Genomic DNA, 19,037 nt, shown 5'->3' with positions numbered 1-19,037 from the left:
AGTTGTAAATAAAACGGGCTTACTGTAGTTGTTTTTTAGCTAAATTTGTGGACCTTCAGTTGCAGTGAATCCTGTACTTACGGAAATTAATTTATATATTGCGGAAAAAAGTGACTGGTCTACCAGTCTGGTAGAAGATCTTGTTGAACATGTGAACAAAAATGTGCTGAGAAATTGTCGCTTGACACTCAATACCTTAACCAGCATTGGACAGAACGATTAGCAAGAAATGGAGCGAGGTGGCGCAGTGGTTAGTACACTGGACTCGGATTCTGGAGGACTAAGGCTCAAACCTGCGTCCAGTCATCAAGATTTAGGTTTCCTGTGATTTCCCTAAATCGCTCCAGGCAAATGCCGGGATGGTTCCTTTGAAAGGGCACGGTCGATTTTCTTCCTATCCTTGACACAATTTGAGCTTGTTCTCCCTCTCTAATGACCTCGATGTCGACGGGACGTTAAACGCGATCTTCCTTCCTTCCTTTTTGTTAGCTAGAATCTGAATGATTATAAACTATGTAAACGGTAAGTGAAAAATTTATATACATAGTAAAAAAATAAACATTACGTGCGCAGTTTTGCACGAATACTAGAAGGAATGAAATCAGTTTCCTTCGTACTTTACAGCTGGTAATAAAACAATACCCCTTCCAATGGTACCATTCAGTATCAGTAAATCAAAACTTGGTCAAACAAGTATCATCTCCGCTGAAAACCATGGAAACTACAATTCTGCAGCTCGATGGAGGACGATTGGCGAATGTCATGCAGGCCATTGCATAAAAACACGAGTTTAACGTCGAATACTTCAGTGAGAGTTCATGACGTACAAAGCTAAAATACGGAAGTGTCGTATATTCACGACTATAACCGTCCAAGATTATTCGCAATTATGATTGGAATTGTCTGGAACGTCGTTTCTACAGCTCTAATATTACACCATGGAACTACCTACTCTTCCTATGTATTAAAAATGTCTACATTTAACGCGTTTTGAAACACTGAAGAGCTGAAACGTATGTTTGGGACTGTCACTAAACCCAGGCGGTGCAAGTGAAACGCTTAGAATACTAAATAAGCTGTGGTATTCCTTCTCACTATATCTTTATATGCAGCTCCGGAATCCAATATTAAACATGATAAACACTCAGTAGACCACATGTACCGCAGAGAGTGCCATGGTTTAAGAACTCTCCATAGCTAAATGAATTGAACTAATTTTTTTAGCTTCTTTCTTGCGAGCTGTCTTTTCCTTTTCTTTTTGTGTGTGATGTTACCAGAGTATTTTGCATATTTTTTCTTGTTGTTAATTTACGAGGATCATTCAAAAGTTTTGCACACTGTAAGAGAGAATTGAATAAAATAATTTATTTAACAAAATACCTTTACGAGCCTTCTGTATAATCTCCACTTTTGTCTATGACAGCTACCCAACGGTTTGCAACTGGTGTATTCCGGACAGGGGACCTTCTTGTTGAGATGTCTGATCACTCGGGTCATCTCACTTGAAGCTTCATCAATTGCATCAAAATGTTCTGCACGGAGTTGTTCCTTCAATTCGTGACACATACTAAAGTCTTGTGGGCTCATATCAGGACTCTATGATGACTGTGAAGTACTTCCTATTCATATTTTTCGAGCGTTTCTCTCACTGATAGGGCAACGTATGGGCTTGCGTTATCGTGAAAAATGCGTACAGGAGCTGCAAGCATGTCTGGCTTTCCTTGACGAATTTTTGGGCGCAAAACATTTAGCAGAAACAGCCTGTACTACGCCCCTGTTACAGACATCCCCTGGGGCACTGTATTTGTAGTTATGACTCTATTCATGTCATATGCGAAGATCATCATCAGTTTCACCTTTTCTTCAGTCGAAACGTTTCCATTATGACGACTCAGACTACAGTTCTAGCACAAAATCTCGTATCCAGGTTTCATCAAGTGCAATCAGAAACTGTTATCGTTCTGTTCGATAACGCTGAAGCAATTCTTCTGCAGTTCTTTTGCGACCTGCTTTCTGCTCGTCACTCACATCATGCAGAACCTATCTGGCAGCAACTTTTCACTTTTCAGTTATGATTCTGTAAATTGAAATGACAGACATAGTGGCATCATATGCAATTTCCTCACATGTTTTTCTTCGATCCTCTTTCAAAATGTCATGAACAATAACGTTAGAGGTGAAGTCTGTTGCAGTTGATGGCCTGCCACGTCTTGGTTGTCTTCAATGCTTACCAGACCTTCTCGGAAACGAACAGACCACCGTGATAATGTGCTAAGATCCACTGCGTTATTCCCACTCAACTCTCTTTCCACGTAGGGATTCCATTTTGATGTAGGAACGCTGTTCACTACATGTAGTCCGACATGACTCGGTTTCAGCTTCCGCTTTAAAACAGAATTGCTCACGACACAGCCACGCAAGCCAGCGGACCCATATACAACCGTCAAGCCTAAAGCCTCGCTCACAACTGACTTGAATTTCAACTTGACCACGCCACCTCAACCGTTACGCATGCGCCAGTGCAAGACCTTTCAAATGACCCTCGTATATTAAGATGACTTCAAAAATTAAGCTGTATCAATATGCTTAGTAAGTGCTGAGAATGAACTCGTAGTCGGCAGAGATGTCACATTAGTTTCGGTACTATCCTAAGTGCCTTCTATGGTGAAATCATTTACGAGTTGTAGGCGCAGGGTAGACATCTTATGTTTGAATAGCTTTCCTATCCGGGGGGCCAGAGAACGATGTACCGAAATGATGCGGCAAGATACCAGATCTTGTAAGGAGAAAGAGTAGTTGGAATTATCGTGGAATTCTGGGAGTCCAAATGTTCTTGCAAAATATCCAGTTCACAAAAAGAGTTAGTTTTGACTAAGTGTACTGAACTAATTATGTGTTCGGCCCTAATCAGGGTCAAAATGGTTCAAATGGCTCTGAGCACTATGGGACTCAACTGCTGTGGCCATAAGTCCCCCCGAACTTAGAACTACTTAAACCTAACTAACCTAAGGACATCACACACATCCACGCCCGAGGCAGGATTCGAACCTGCGACCGTAGCGGTCACGCGGTTCCAGACTGTAGCGCCTAGAACCGCACGGCCACTCCGGCCGGCTAATCAGGGTCATAACATGTTTTAAGTGTCACTAATTGTTAGAAGATTGTTTTTACAAGCGTCTTGCTTCTAAAAATACGTTCCTGGTATTTGCAATAACGTGTTATTAATTTGAATCTGCATTGGTAGCCTTTCGGGACAGTGTTTCCTTAGGGTAACGTGTGGTACCAATTAAGCATAGTCACACAATTGTACTGCCAAACAGCGAGTAAACTCGCATGAAAGATACGTTACGCGCGTTGAGTACAAATTCAGATCGTTCGGATATCTACGCATGCTACAAAGTAGAATTTGCATCGACTCTACGTACCACTCCACACCGCGAGATCACATGGTTCCACTGTAGCATGTGCCGCGGAAAGGAAAGTGTACAAGCGGAGGAAATATGAATGGAGAATCATTCTAGTGGCTGTACGGGCCACTTGTAGGGAGTTCCACTGACATAAGCGTCTTCGACACAAGGTCATTGTAATGGCATGACACCTAGAAAAGGCCTACTACAAAACGAAGAAGATGGTGTGCTGTTTGCATGCTACTGTCGTCGGCTCCTATGGAAATAGGTTGATGGATGGTGAAGCCAAGAGTAGGCGACATTGTCTTGCACGCCCACTCCTTGTCACCGAACGCGGAGGTTGGATGCTCGCTCCTTCTATAAGAGTGACCGGTGGGAGATCAGACGACAGAGTACAATACCAGTGCACGAACAAATGGTTCAAATGGCTCTGAGCACTATGGGACTTAACAGCGGAGGACATGAGTCCCCTAGAACTTAGAACTATTTAAACCTAACTAACCTAAGGACATCACACACATCCATGCCCGAGGCAGGATTCGAGCCTGCGACCGTAGCGGTCGCACGGTTCCAGGCTGAAGCGCCTAGAACCGCTCGGCCACTCGGGCCAAATGTTTAGGAGCTCACCGTTCTGAGCACATTATTGAACAGGGGACTCAGCAACAGGCAATCCCTACGTGTTCCCATGTTGATCGAACTACATTGCGTCTCACGATTGCAGTGGACACGGGATGATCGAAACTGGACCATGGATCAATGGAAACGTGTCGTCCGGTCAGATGAATCACGTTTCTGTTACACAGGTCGATGGTCGTACCCTGGTACGCAGTAATACAGACGAACGGCTGCTCGAAATATGCACCGGTGGGGGCGTTATTACGGATTCACCTGCCCTTCATGCATATCATCTTGCTTAATCTCTTCCCTGATTGCGATGGCAACTTTCAGCAGGATAACTGACCGTTGCTCAAGGACAGAAACGTGCTACAGCGGTTTCATTAGCGTGGTATGGAACTCACGTTGATGCCTGAGGTCAATTTCTGAATCAAAAGCTAAAAACTACTACCTATCCAACGTTTCCATAACTTATGTGCAGTTGACGAATCCTCCGTCCATCGTCTGTCATTGGCTCTCGTGTCTACTGCTACTCCTGAGGTCAAAAATGGTTCAAATGGCTCTGAGCACTATGGGTCTCAACTTGTGAGGTCATTACTCCCCTAGAACTTAGAACTAGTTAAACCTAACTAACCTAAGGACATCACACACATCCATGCCCGAGGTAGGATTCGAACCTGCGACCATAGCGGTCTTGTGGTTCCAGACTGCAGTGCCTAGAACCGCTCGGCCACTTCGGCCGGCTACTCCTGAGTCCCACGTTGTCTACTATAGTGGTTGTGCAGTGGTAGCTGTTGTGGTTGTGCGAATATCCGAGGTGATCACCATCATTGAGAGAGTGCTTTAATGTTCTTGGGTTGTTACGAATATTCTCGAAAGTTGACGATTGGTTTCGACCTCGTAGAACATTCTTGATCGGTTTAGAATATAATTTTTAATTGGCACACGTCGAACTTATCCGCGCTCCCGCAAAATCATCTTAACAGATGGGTAGTGCAAAGCAGTACAGACTCATCGAAAAACTGTAACTACTTACAGGGAGCAACTACGTAAACAAGACTGGTTATGTGAGCGAACAATTTTAGCTAAAAATGACTTAGTTCAAAAGGAAATACTCAGAATACAGAATATGACACCAGGAGAAGAAAAAATATTTAAATCCAGTGATACAATGGATCAAGAAGAAAACGTAAACTAGTCAACAGATTTACTAAATTTGGTGATTGTTCCCGGACTGTCTGCCTAAATAAGCGTTTTAAACAACATAAATGTGAACCAGAAATAAAGTCAAGTCGGTATTTATACCAAAACTTCTATTTATTTCAGCGAAGTTACCATTGCCTTATAAAAGGTACCAATTTCTGGTAAGATTAAGGTACAATATAACTTTCAATAAAACGTAAGGATAAACATTTCAACGTTGCGGAGTGTGTTTGAAAGAATTATATTTCTTCCATGGCTAACTACACGTTGTGTGTTCGCGTGTTGGATATCATAAAACTTCGTTGCACCCGAAAGCAAAATATCAAATGCAGTTTACGGCAACACACTTTGAATAAGTTGTATGCCTTACAGAGGAAATGATTAACTACCCATTTTATTCCAGTCCATTTTGTTCCAGTCAAACAAATAGGGAAAAGGAACAAGCGAAATGGTTCCTTTGGAGCTGTTATAGACTTACATACAAATTACAAATGTTACTTACTTGAATTTGGATCGAATTAGAATCACTCGATCACTCTGCAGCCAGAAACAGAGCATCGAACGATGCCTACCGGCCGTCGTGTCATCATCTGCCATATGACGTCATTCGGATGTAGTATCTGTGTCGGCATGGGGTCGGCACACTTCTCTCCCTGCCGTTGTCGGCTTTTCCAGACCTTGGAAGCGTTATTTCTCATTTACGTAGCTCCTCAGTTGGCATCACGGTGCTGGATGGACACCGTTCCAGTAATCCCGCCATGGAAAATTCCATGGCTAGTACCATAAATTGAACTCGGGTCCTTCGTACGGCAATCGACGCACTGGCCACTCAATTGCGGAGGTGTACCACATCAGAGTATACGAACTCTTAATATTAGTAATAGGAATTTCTCATAATTCATAACATTTCCAACATGCTACCGCTCAGAACAAGACTGACAGAAGTATATGGGGAAAACTAATATTTGTAATTCTGCCACGTAATTCGTCCGTACACTCAATTAAACCTAAAATAATATGTGAATAAGAAATTTTGCAAGTTAGGTCACTTTAAATGGACTTAATCTGCTACGATGCTTCATAAAAAGTTAGCGAAACCTGCGCTTATCACTACACGAACTAAATGCTCGTTCACATAAATATTGTGCTGCGTATGTTCTGTGGTGCTGCTTTATGTGGTAGTATTGCGGGTATTAGTTCTCTTAGATACTACAGTAGTTATATTCAGTATGATAGAATGTTAGAAACGTCACTCGTGTAACGAATTCCTGTTACTAACAGGAAGAGTTCGTATTCGGCGAGGTGACTCGACAGAGATAGAAATTCTAAACGTGACGCTGTAATAGTGTAAGAGTGCTCATCCGATTCTACTCTGATCCGAATGCAAGTCTATAGATTTTGTATGTATCATTGTGACTCGTGACCATTCTTACCAAAGCTTTTGATTTATAAATCGATGTCAGTGAAATTCCAAATTTTCTGAGACGATTAGAATGCAAAAAAAAAAAAAAAAAAAAAAAACTACGGCATTTCTTATTGCAATATCTTTCTAGAAAGCGCTTGGATGCAATATTAATGTCACGTCACAGTAAAAAGTCTTTTTAAATCATGCTGTTTCTTGATACCTAGTAAGTGCTGAGAAAGAACTCGAAGACAGCAAAATTATCACACGAGTTTCGGTGTTATAGTCATGTGTGGTTTTTGTGGCGAGATCATTTTCGAATTGTAGTCACAGGGTAGAAGTCTTCGGTACGAAGAATTTCCTTACTAAATAGACTAAAAACGATGTTACTGAAGCTGTGCTGAAAGACGCCATATCTTTTCTAAAGCAAGAATACTTCGAATTTTCGCAGCCCTTAGGGAGCACAGATATTCTGGCTAAATCTATAAATTACAAAAAAAAAAAAAAAAAAAAAAAAAGTTTTCACTAAGCGTGCTGAACTAATTGTGTAACATGGTTTCGGGCATTGCGTATTTCAGAGACTTCAGAAGATACTAATCAGAGAGGTTAAATGTTTAAAATGTCACTAGTTGTAAGAAAAATGAGTAGACAAACGTTTCATATCTAATGGCGCGTTTCCTAATAACCGAAAATCTTGTGGTATTAATTTACATGTGCGTTGATTACCATAGGGGCCAATATTTCCAGGAGTTATATGGTGGTATCAGTCTAACACAGTCACATAACTGTATCTCCTAAATGATTAGGAAACCCGCGTGGAGACTCCGTTATGTGCATTGCAGGGAAATTCAGATCGTTCAGAAATCTTAGAGTTTTACAGTATCTTGCATGTAACAAAATAAGGTTAGTGGTTTAAACACCTAAGATCTAAATGTATACAACCGGGTTGTGGAATGCATCTGGAAGGCAACAATGAACGTAACATCGCATTAAGCGTACGTTATTAGAAGGTAGCATGTGGTAAAGGTAAAACGCGCATCCAATGACAAAATGAACTGCTAGAATGATGTAGCAGCACGTTTCCTCAGTGTAAAACATTAAAAAAATCTAATATTTTAATTTAAAATAAAAGTTGAATCAGATAACACCCACCTTACATAAGAGTGGCGTGATGCTAACGACAAAAACATGATCGGCAGGAAGGATAACATGCATGCATGACATATCATGGTGACGTTAAAAAGAATTAACTAAAACTGCCGAAAGCAAATATAAGTTACAGGGAGGAACATGGCCAAAAATATAACTCCAATACCCACTCAGGTCAGAACTGTGCTGAGGCGTCTACGCTGCTGTAAGATCTTGTATATTGTGTCGTCTGGAGAACGCTTATGCTCGTCTGAAGTTCGGAAGAGCAGCTGTATTTTCAAGGAATGCTATTTCCTTATGTGACCATTTATATACAGCCAGTCCATGGTATATTTTGAGTTGTTTGGGAACGACGAAAGGTGGAAATTTTTTGTATTACATTAAAAACAATATTTGACAGCTGCAAGCGAGAATTAGGTTGTATAATGAGAAAGAGGAGCTACTGAATAGGGGAGAAAATAATTCTATGGCATAACCTGGCAAGATAAAACGGCCAGGTTGATATGACAGATGCAGAATCATCAAATAAAAATAGTTCATGTATCGGAGGAAGGAATTGTAAAGGATAAAAACTATAGAGGAAGACAAAATACTTGAATATAGTTAGCAGGTTCAAATGGGTGTGGATTGTAGAACTCATGGTGAGATGCAGAGACTTAAAAATCTTCGAAATGCAGTCTACAACAGCAATAACATTTCTGTGTCCACAGAGGTTCACAGAGAAGCAAGTGGACACACTTGAGTGGTTTCTCCAAAGCACCGACGTGAAACTTATCGAAAGGCGTGTTGTGCTGCATCAACGCTAGTGTACTGAATAAATCTGTGCCAGCACCCAGTAACATGGTTTCCACAGTTTTGGGTGGTATGGAAGGAAATCTCATCTTCAGTGTATAAAAAAATTGTGAGAAAACTGTACTCAAAGACTGTTAGTAACAAGAGGAGGTCCTACACGGTAATTAAATGGTTGAAACCTTTTTTTCTACACCATGCAGCGTCTCTCGCATCCAAGTTTACATTTTCTTCTATCTTGCCATCCCTGTTCTTGCTTGGTCCTGTCCTGCACCGCACGCCTCACTCCATCGTTCCAATAAAGTCCGGATCTTTCTCGTTCTCTATGTCGTGGAGGTCTACAGTGCCATATTTTAGAGGTTCATCTTTCCTATGGCATTCTTCTAAGGTGTCCATACCATGATAGCCATTTATTTTCAATTTCGACTATAATATCTTTTCTTGCTCCCATCAGCTCTCGTAGAACTTGATTTTTTACTTTGTCTCTCCTTGTTTCTTCACATCTTTGTCTCCTAAACTACGGTTTCGTGTATCCTCCTTTTCATATTTTTTGTTGTCGTTTTATTCCAAATAAGAAGTGTAACTGCTTAACTGTCATCTGTTCTTTACTTATTATAGGTTTTATTTCCTAGTTGGATGGATGGATGGATATTAGTGTTTAACGTCCCGTCGACAACGAGGTCATTAGAGACGGAGCGCAAGCTCGGGTGAGGGAAGGATGGGGAAGGAAATCGGCCGTGCCCTTTCAAAGGAACCATCCCGGCATTTGCCTGAAGCGATTTAGGGAAATCACGGAAAACCTAAATCAGGATGGCCGGAGACGGGATTGAACCGTCGTCCTCCCGATTATTTCCTAGTTGCTTCCGCCTTTATCAGAAATGATTATCTCTAAATACATATATGAACGGCTACACTATGCTATAGATTCATCATCCATAACAGGATTCCTTCCCATACCTCCGACAACCAATTATTCAGTCTTTGTAAAGTTAATTTTCAAGCCCACTGCTCATCAGCCTCTTTACGCGTTCCTAACATATAAGACACATCCTCTTCGTCCTCGGCGAGGATGATCTGTTTGTCGACGAAAATTAGTGAGAACCAGATGTCATGTCAATTCCATGTTTTTGCACTTCAGTCCGTAGAAAATCCAAGAGTAAAGCATCAGTTGATGTCTTATGAACAAAAATAGATTGAGGTCCGGAAACCTTGGCATCATGGTGTATGTCTTCTTCAGAAGAATTCCTATCAAGCGCACAATTTTGTATTCTTCTTACTGAAATGGATGGGAACCAAATGCAAATTCACATTAAGCGCCGACTGTGGGAGGAATTCTCGAGACGGAAAGCTGCCGCGATCTGGGAATTACTATGATTTTCCAAATGAAGCCCGAAGCTTGATTTGAGTGTTTTGATTTGAGGGACACGTGATCTCTAGTGGTTCGTGACATAGTACGGTAACTGCATTTGGTTTGATTTCTTTTTCCGTCCCCTTTTATCTTTGTATCTGTGTTGGTCTGTAAATAGTTGCACAACTGTGCAAATGCCTCGTTAACAAAGAACTCATGGTACATGCTGTTGACAACAACTTTACTCCTCGTCTTCAAGTTCGCGTTACTGTTCAGCTCTGTCTGTGTTTAGCTACTTCGCCAATGTTAGTCGTACGTTAACAGTGATACACAGCGTTATGCTTAGATTTACACATGAAGAGTTTGCATACAAGCACCTCGTGTATGTAGAATGAAATTTTCACTCTACAGCGGAGTGTGCGCTGATATGAAACTTCCTGGCAGATTAAAACTGTGTGCCGGACCGAGACTCGAACTCGGGACCTTTGCCTGCAAGGTTCACAGGAGAACTTCTGTAAAGTTTGGAAGGTAGGAGACGAGGTACTGGCAGAAGTGAAGCTGTGAGGACGGAGCGTGAGTCGTGCTTGGATAGCTCAGTTGGTAGAGCACTTGCCCGCGAAAGGCAAAGGTCCCGAGTTCGAGTCTCGGTCCGGCACACAGTTTTAATCTGCCAGGAAGTTTCACCTCGTGTATGGTTTACTGAGTACAAGGGAGAAACGGCACAACGCACTGCGCTGGTCTGTTCACATTGCAACGGTAACCACATTGCTGTGTTGCATTACTCTCCATGTTGTGTAGAATGTTTTGCTGATTGCATATTACGGGCTTTTTCATTGTTGTAATGGTGTTTTACAGACACAAAGGTATATGGGGTACCAAACCGTATAAAACTTTATTTCATTATTGCTCTGTAAAGAGCCACCGGTAACTTCGGATCCGCCATACCAATATACCTCTGATGGCCTCTGAAATTTTGTCGACCGAGTTTGGGCTCAGCCTGCATATTATTAACCTGGCAGCAGTGTACCTTTAATCAAGACGTAAATTCCGTCAGCTGTCAATCACAGGAATGGAACGCTAAATACAATCACATTTGGCATCGCAAACTCGCCATCTACCTCTGAGATGTTATTTCTGCTGCGGTGTAAATAGATTATGGCAGACGTGTGCCCTCTCTTCCACTTCCATGGGAACATCGCTTTGAACTAATAAAAAGAAAAGTGGAAATTGGAGGACGAAGGGAGACTAAAGAGGGAAAGAATACAGGGCATTGAAATGTGAGAGAGATATGGACGTATAAAAGGACATAATAAGGAGATTCGGATTGGACTATGGTGGACAGCAATTCAGTAAGTCCAACATTTCCTTGCTATGGAGACGTTTGTTTCTTGTTTTCGGCTACTAGCTGAAGCCACATTCTTTATGCCAAATAAGCCAAAGTATTCTTTGCACTGGTAAGCAAGTAATTAATGGAAAAGGAACCACATTACTGTTGTAAGCAATACAAATTAAGACTATGGCTTTTCCATGTTTTGAATTTACCATACATAGGAGCGAATTACGACTGTGCTTTTTCCATGTTTCGAATTATAATCCAAAAACGATTATTGAAAAGTTTACTTTTGTTCAATTTTTACAAATGATTTAAATAACGGGTCACTGCATTTTCCTAACAACTTGGAAGCTTAGCCGGTTTTGGTGATTTGGACGTGGAAGATTGGTAACTTCATGTTGAACGGATAACTAAAGGATTCCAGATTTGTCGTTTTGCATTACTAATACAATTAAATGTAGCAGAGTAACAAGGGCGGATGCATGCAGTGGTACAGTGAAGAATAAACGCCGGCCGGGGTGGCCGAGCGGTTCTAGGCGCTACAGTCTGGAACTGCACTACCGTTACGGTCGCAGGTTCGAATTCTGCCTCGGGCATGGATGTGTGTGATGTCCTTAGGTTAGTTAGGTTTAAGTAGTTCTAAGTTCTAGGGGACTGATGGCCTCAGAAGTTAAGCCCGATAGTGCTCAGAGCCATTTGAACCATTTGAAGAATAAACAAGGTAGGGGCGACATCTGCGGAGGAAAGCTAAACTGAAGGTTGGGTCGGATGCCATTTATCTAAGTAAAGCCGCAGAAATATTGCATGTGCCCAAAGCGGATTAGCATCCTATTCTCAACGCTATTTAAATCTAAATTGAAATTTTAGCCTCAAGTTAATCACAATGTTTTTTCACGCTTGATGAATCCATAGTCTTACCTTTGCAGTTTTAAGATTGTCAAATTAATCTATTTCCGCCGCATAGATTCAGCCTCTTCTTCACAGGGAGGTTCGTGTAATTGAGTGAAAATACCGATATTTTGGATCCTTCCACGGCATCTGTCATCGCCTCCACGCAGTGAATTAGCTGTTCCTAGGGTTGCCACATTTTCTAACTAAAAATATTGGGGTTCTGGAAATTATGGCCAAAATAATCCCATCGTGGTATTGGTTCAAATGGCTCTGAGCACTATGGGACTTAACATCTGTGGTCATCAGTCCCCTAGAACTTAGAACTACTTAAACCTAACTAACCTAAGGACATCACACACATCCATGCCCGAGGCAGGATTCGAACCTGCGACCGTAGCAGTCGCGCGGCTCCGGACTGAGCGCCTAGAACCGCGAGACCACCGCGGCCGGTCCCATCGTGGTATTATCGGCATGTTTTACCTTTAGGAGACCCTTATATACAACTGTACACAAAAGCGTACATAAATAATGAATGTTTCCCCGGAACGTTTATACATTGGAACATCTTTTACAAAACAGGTTTAAAATTAACGAGAATTTATCATTGTACCTGATACTGAAAAAGTTTACTAAAACAACTTTCGTAGCATTATAGCACTATCCACATGTACCGTAACATTTAACTACAGCAACTTTCATAGCATCATAGGACAATCCATATTTACCAAAAAATTTAATTACGTCAAATTTCATAGGATCCTAGCTCTATTCATATTTAGCATTTGCTTTGCCCTCATTCACAAATGTGACATCATCTTTTACACATCTGAACAAATTTCTACAAACAGAAGTTGAAATTTGTAACAATCTGCAATTAATTTCAATACGGTCAACAGGATTTCTGTTTCTTACATCAGTACATTTGTTGGTCATCAATGAAAACACACTTTCAGTATGGGTATTGGATTCTGGAATGCTTACTACGAAGCACAACACTTTTTTTCAAATTTGGCACGTGAATTTCTTTGTTCTTACATTCACAAAAAAGCGCCACCCACCTCTGACAAACATTACGAAGAAGATTAACTTTACAATAAAAAATTTGTCTGACACTACGGTATCAATTATACACTTCATCATTTTGTTCAAATTCAGACGTGTTCAAAATACCCCGTAATGCATTGAACTTAATTTCTTTGTTGAGGCAAAGGAAAAGAAAATTATTAACAGGCATATTTTGTTGAGCATCGAAGTACATGTTTAAGTAAAAGTGCGAAGTATTATAGAATCCAATGAAATTACTTTCTGTCTTCTTCTTTATGTCTCTGAGTGATCCTTGCCTTAACTTTCCATACCCATTGTTAAATAGATGAACTAAATACAATACAAATTGCACATTGATCTGAGATAGAGCGCCGGCCGGTGTGGCCGTGAGGTTCTAGGCGCTTCAGTCTGGAACCGTGCGTCGGGCATGGATGTGTGTGTTGTCCTTAGGTTAGTTAGGTTTAAATAGTTCTAAGTTCTAGGGGACTGATGACCACGGACGTTAAGTTCCATAGTGCTCAGAGCCATTTGAACCATTTTTTGAGATAGAGCTCCAAGTCTACGCGCTACCGAAGGACAAGACGAAAGTTTCGTCACAAAAGCTTCGAGCTTGCCAACATGAAAAAGGGAGAATTCAAAGATGATAAACTGGAAATATTTATTGTTGATTACGGAACGATAATCCTTGAATAGTAAGGAAATGTTAGTATATATATGAAATACGAGAAAAAAAAATGATTAAGTACGTCAGATTCGTTATACGGGTAAAATACGGTTACACCTGCAAAATACGGGAGACATGTCAAAAATAAGGGGAGACAGGAGAAAATCTATGTAAAATACGGGAGACCTGGCAACAGCAGCTGTTTCTGAAGTCAGTACTGGGAGAGCTTATGTTGAATGTAGATCACGGTCACGTGGTCGTTCCTCTAACATCTGTTGTTTGCGGCTTATTGCGGAGTATTTACATAATGTGTTTCAGTCTCTAATGATAGAACGATAGTGGCATCCTCTAGGAATTGTCGAAGCTCTAAGAAGATGTTTTAAGTCCAACGTGCACTGTTCTATGTGTGTAAATTCCTAAGAGACCAAACAGCTGAGGTCATCGATCCCTAGACTTACACACTACTTAAAGTAACTTAAAACTGAGTTACGCTAAGGACAACACACACATCCATGCCTGAGGGAAGACTCGAACCTCAGGTGGGAGGGATTGCGCAATCTGTGTCATGGCGCCTCAAACCACGCGGCCACTCCGCGCGACTGCAGTGTCCTATGAGCCTTAAGTTCCTTCCACCTACTCAGTTATGTCGTTCCCCGACCTGATAGGTCGCGCTGAATGTCAATGGCTGCTATTGATAGCAGCAGTGATTGTCCACGGCAAATTGGCAAGCGCTGCTGTCAGCCTGCGCAGCTGTTGTGAGTTTGCTCACGCCATTTACTGACAGTGGATGCGGCGTTGCGACGGCTTCCCTCTCATTACGTAACACGGCGCGGCGTTGGCGCTGCAGGTTCGACGACCTGTGCAGCTGGAGATGACACTCTTTGTTTACGTTAGGCGGTTGGAGGAATGGAGTAGCATTACGCCAGCTATTCCACATTCTTTGCTTTCTAGTCTTCTGCATGAAGACTGCAGTACATGCTACTTCAGAATAAACAACCTATAATTCACTTTTATATTTACAGGGGCGATCAGTAAGTAATGCAACATGTTGAATCCTCGTTAGCCGGTTTATGTCGTATCGTTGTCTCTGTAGAGCTGTACCATAGGAAGCAAGGAGAGGATGCTGGTTGGTGGCCGATGTCCTCGATCTATAAACAAACTGCACGCAATTATCAGCTGGGTTCTTTATTCATAAAAAAGTTACTTAACTAAAACTTCCATGTGCTGTGGTGCAATCTTTCCTATACAGTCCACTTTCGCCTCACTACTGTTGAAGTACAAAGTCCGCTATGAACACTTAAAGGTTGCTGTGGTGTCACCGCCAGACACCACACTTGCTAGGTGGTAGCTTTAAATCGGCCGCGGTCCATTAGTACATGTCGGACCCGCGTGTCGCCACTGTGTGATCGCAGACCGAGCGCCACCACAAGGCAGGTCTCGAGATACGGACTAGCACTCGCCCCAGTTGTACGGACGACGTAGCTAGCGACTATACTGACGAAGCCTCGCTCCTTTGCCGAGCCGATAGTTAGAATAGCCTTCAGCTAAGTCAATGGCTACGACCTAGCAAGGCGCCATTAGTAACATTGCATGTATCTAAAGAGTCTCACTTGTATCGCCACAATCTCCAGATGTACCAAGAGGATGGATTAAAGTTAAGTATTCTAGAAGCTACGTACTTTTCTTTATAGCATTCATTACGTATCCTGTTTCAGACCTCACGCCCATCTGCGTGAGCGTAGCGCGTGCCTTTCGGCTTCCTCTCATTGTGTCTAGGCTGTCTTGTCTAGAGACAACAGTTGCTATACAGGGAGTGCCATTCATCTGGATCACCCTAAATAACTGTTTGTCCAGATCCAAATCACAAAATATTTCAAGCAAATGTACTTTAGCCGTCAGGGGGACATGAATCAGCATGATTGCCTTCGTTGTAGCTTTGTTTCCCACAAAGATATGAACAGCGGAATGACTTTTTTAAATGGCACCCTGTATTTTTTATTCGGTAACTCATTTCCTCTCCTAAAGACCTATTCAAAAGTGTATCACAGTGTACCATTCACTGAAACACAACGTTATTAACTACATAACACAACAATGACGTTGACGCTCCCAGAGCTTAGTGCAGATACTCGGGGTAATGGAACTCATTTACGTACTCACGCCGACGGAGGACAAATGTAAACATAAGTAGAATGCACACCCGTCATTCCGTCAACCATCGTCTGCTGACGATTTGTGTGAGTATAATGTACACCAACGAAGAGAAGGTAGAAATGCCGCCACTCATCTGTGGGAAATATAAGTAAGCAGAACAGTAACTGCAATACTGTTTTCCTATGTACAGGTACATTTAGTACAATAGTTGAGTTCTTTTAAATACTGTTGTGTAGAGTAGGCATACAGTAAAGGCTGTCCTTCCTGTAAACTGCATCGACCTAACGTTTCTTATATTGTTGTAGTTGTTGAAGGTAGGCGAAACGCTACGCAGGCAGCGGAACTGTACAGAGAATGATATCCTGACAAGAGCCCATCTTCCCGACGGATGTTTTCTCGTCTTGTTGCTACGCTTCAGGAAACGGGAAGTTTCAGCCGACGACAACGCAATCGTCGTAGCACTCGCACAGACGAGGTTGCCGAGGCTACTGTTCTCGCTTCCGTTGCTATGAATCCACGTGTGAGCACACGACAGCTTTAACACGAGATTGGCATTCCTAAAACCAGCGTACATTGTATTCTTACACGTCTCTGGTTCCATCCTTACCATGTACACGTACATCAAGAATTGCATGGGAATGATTTCCAGAATCGTGTACAGTTCTGTCAGTGGGCACGGCGGCAAATCCTCGCCAACACGAACTTCTTCTCCAATGTTCTATTTAGCGATGAATGCTCCTTCTCAAACAAAGGACGGGTAAATACAAGGAACATGCGTTATTGGTCCAGTGACAATCCACAATGGTTTAGACAGGTGGAACATCAGCGCCAATGGAGAGTTAACGTCTGGTGTGGGATGCTTGGTACTACAATTATTGGCCCTTATTTCGTCAATGGTAGTCTAAACGGCACAGCATATGCCGACTACCTCAGACGAATTCTTTCTCTTCTTCTGAATAAAGTGCCGCTAAGAACCAGAATGCTGGTATCAACACGATGGATGTTCAGCACAAAATGCCTTCCGTGCACGTCATGTTCTGAACCGAAGGTATCCTGCAAGATGGATTGGTTAAAGAAGAACAGTTACTTGGCCTGCTAGGTTTCCTGATTTAAATCCTCTAGATTTTTTTGCATTGGGAATGCATTGAAGACGTTGTCTATCGCGATATTCCAACATCTTCAGAGGACATGCAGGAACTCATCGTGCTTGCTTGTAATTCTCTGCAGCAGGCAACACTGGAAGCTGTAAAATATTCTTTCATTGAACGAGTGCACCGGTGTATCGGTGTCGAGGGTCACCACTCGGAGCACCTCTGAATGCTCTACTCCTGGCCAATGGTGCAGGAGAGTCAAAGTCAATTTTGTGTTACGTTTTTACTTGGTTTTCATTTATTTCTGACAACTCTGGCAAGTGGACGAGTTTGTGATCCTGGGCTTAAAGCCATTGTTGTGTTACGTAATTAATTGTGTTTGAGTGAATGGTACACTGTGATACATTTTTGAATTGATTTTTAGGAGAGGAAAAGAATTACCGAGTAAGAAATACAGGGTGCCTTTTAAAAAGTCAGACCGCTGTTCATATTTTTGTAAAAAACAAAGCTACAACGAAGGCAATCATGCTGATTGATGTCCCCCTGAACGCCGGCCGAAGTGGCCGTGCGGTTCTAGGCACTGCAGTCTGGAACCGCGAGACTGCTACGGTCACAGGTTCGAATCCAGCCTCGGGCATGGATGTGTGTGATGTCCTTAGGTTAGTTAGGTTTAACTAGTTCTAAGTTCTAGGGGACTAATTACCTCAGAAGTTGAGTCCGATAGTTCTCAGAGCCATTTTACTGTCCCTCTGACGGTTAAAGAACATTTGCTTGATACATTTTGTTATTTGGCTCTGGACAAACAGTTATTTAGGGTGGTCAAGAGAAATGGGGCACCTTGTATGCTACTTGTCTCTGTGCTAGAGGCTAAGTCTGCGGCCCCGACTTTATGAAACGCTGGAACTCACAAGGCGTACAGCCCCGAACTAACTGGCGTGACAGGCTCAAACTAACTGAACTAACTCGGACGAACTGACTCTCCGGTTCGTGGCGGCGATCCTAAATACTGGCGGCCGAGAGGGCGTTGGCGGGCCGTTACCAGCGAGTCTGCTTTTGGCCTATGCCGATCTTCTTGTAACCTAGCACACAACGCTTTTTCTTTTCGACCAATTTCGGTTACAAAAATGCGTAATTTGTTGTGCAACACTGTGGCATATACCCGCTTCAGCACCGCTAGTTCCATGATGTTCCGGTAGGTGGCGGCGCTTACGTAGCCTTCAAAATGACGTCTTAATCAAGGTGCGTTCCAAACAGAAATATGTCATTGCGTTTCTTTTTTTGCATCGCAGATATTCATAGGGTCCTGCTAAAATTCTACGGAGACCTGCCAGTGACCAAAAGCACGGTGAATAGTGCGTGAGGCGTCATTCGTCATTGCAAAAATGTCGCACAAACCTGTCCGATCTCACACGCGCCAGCCTGTCGCATACAGCTGTGATATTTAATAAACGACTTCAGTGCCTTTGCCGCCACAAAAACGTAAACGAACTTTTCCCATCACAACGAAAGTCTGTGCACCGGAGAAGAGCTCACAAAACGTTATTAGACTCTTCTTCCATATTCACCCTATAGCCCTCATTTCGCACCTTTCAACTTCTATCTCTTTGGCCTAATGATGGATGCATTCGCGGAAAGCAGTTCGTGGACGATGGGACGGTTGTTGAAGCAGCAAGACGCTGGCTCCGACGTCGACCGGTAGAGTGACGCCATGAGAGCATACAGGCCTTCCCGGTAAGGTGGCGTAAGGTGGCCGCATTGAACGTAGATTATGTTGAAAAAAATGGTTTTGTAGCCAAAAAGTGGGGAATAATATGGTGTATTGGAATCCTATAAAAAACCAACCTGCTTTCAGAAAAAAATATATGTTGCATTACCTACTGAACGCGTCTCGTACTTTTATTTATTTATTCTCAGTCGTGCCTGGAAGACCCATGCCTGTACCTATAG

General features: G+C 42.4%; 1 non-coding gene across 1 annotated transcript; it reads left to right on the top strand.

The window, feature by feature from the left end:
• Window positions 1-10,494: 10,494 nt before the first annotated feature.
• Window positions 10,495-10,569, top strand: Trnas-cga. Its single transcript has one exon. It is a non-coding gene; the product is annotated as a tRNA-Ser (tRNA).
• Window positions 10,570-19,037: the final 8,468 nt, after the last annotated feature.

This window comes from Schistocerca americana, chromosome X, assembly GCF_021461395.2.
Source record: "Schistocerca americana isolate TAMUIC-IGC-003095 chromosome X, iqSchAmer2.1, whole genome shotgun sequence".
NCBI lineage: Eukaryota > Metazoa > Arthropoda > Insecta > Orthoptera > Acrididae > Schistocerca > Schistocerca americana.
This window is presented reverse-complemented; position numbering and strand designations above follow the sequence as displayed.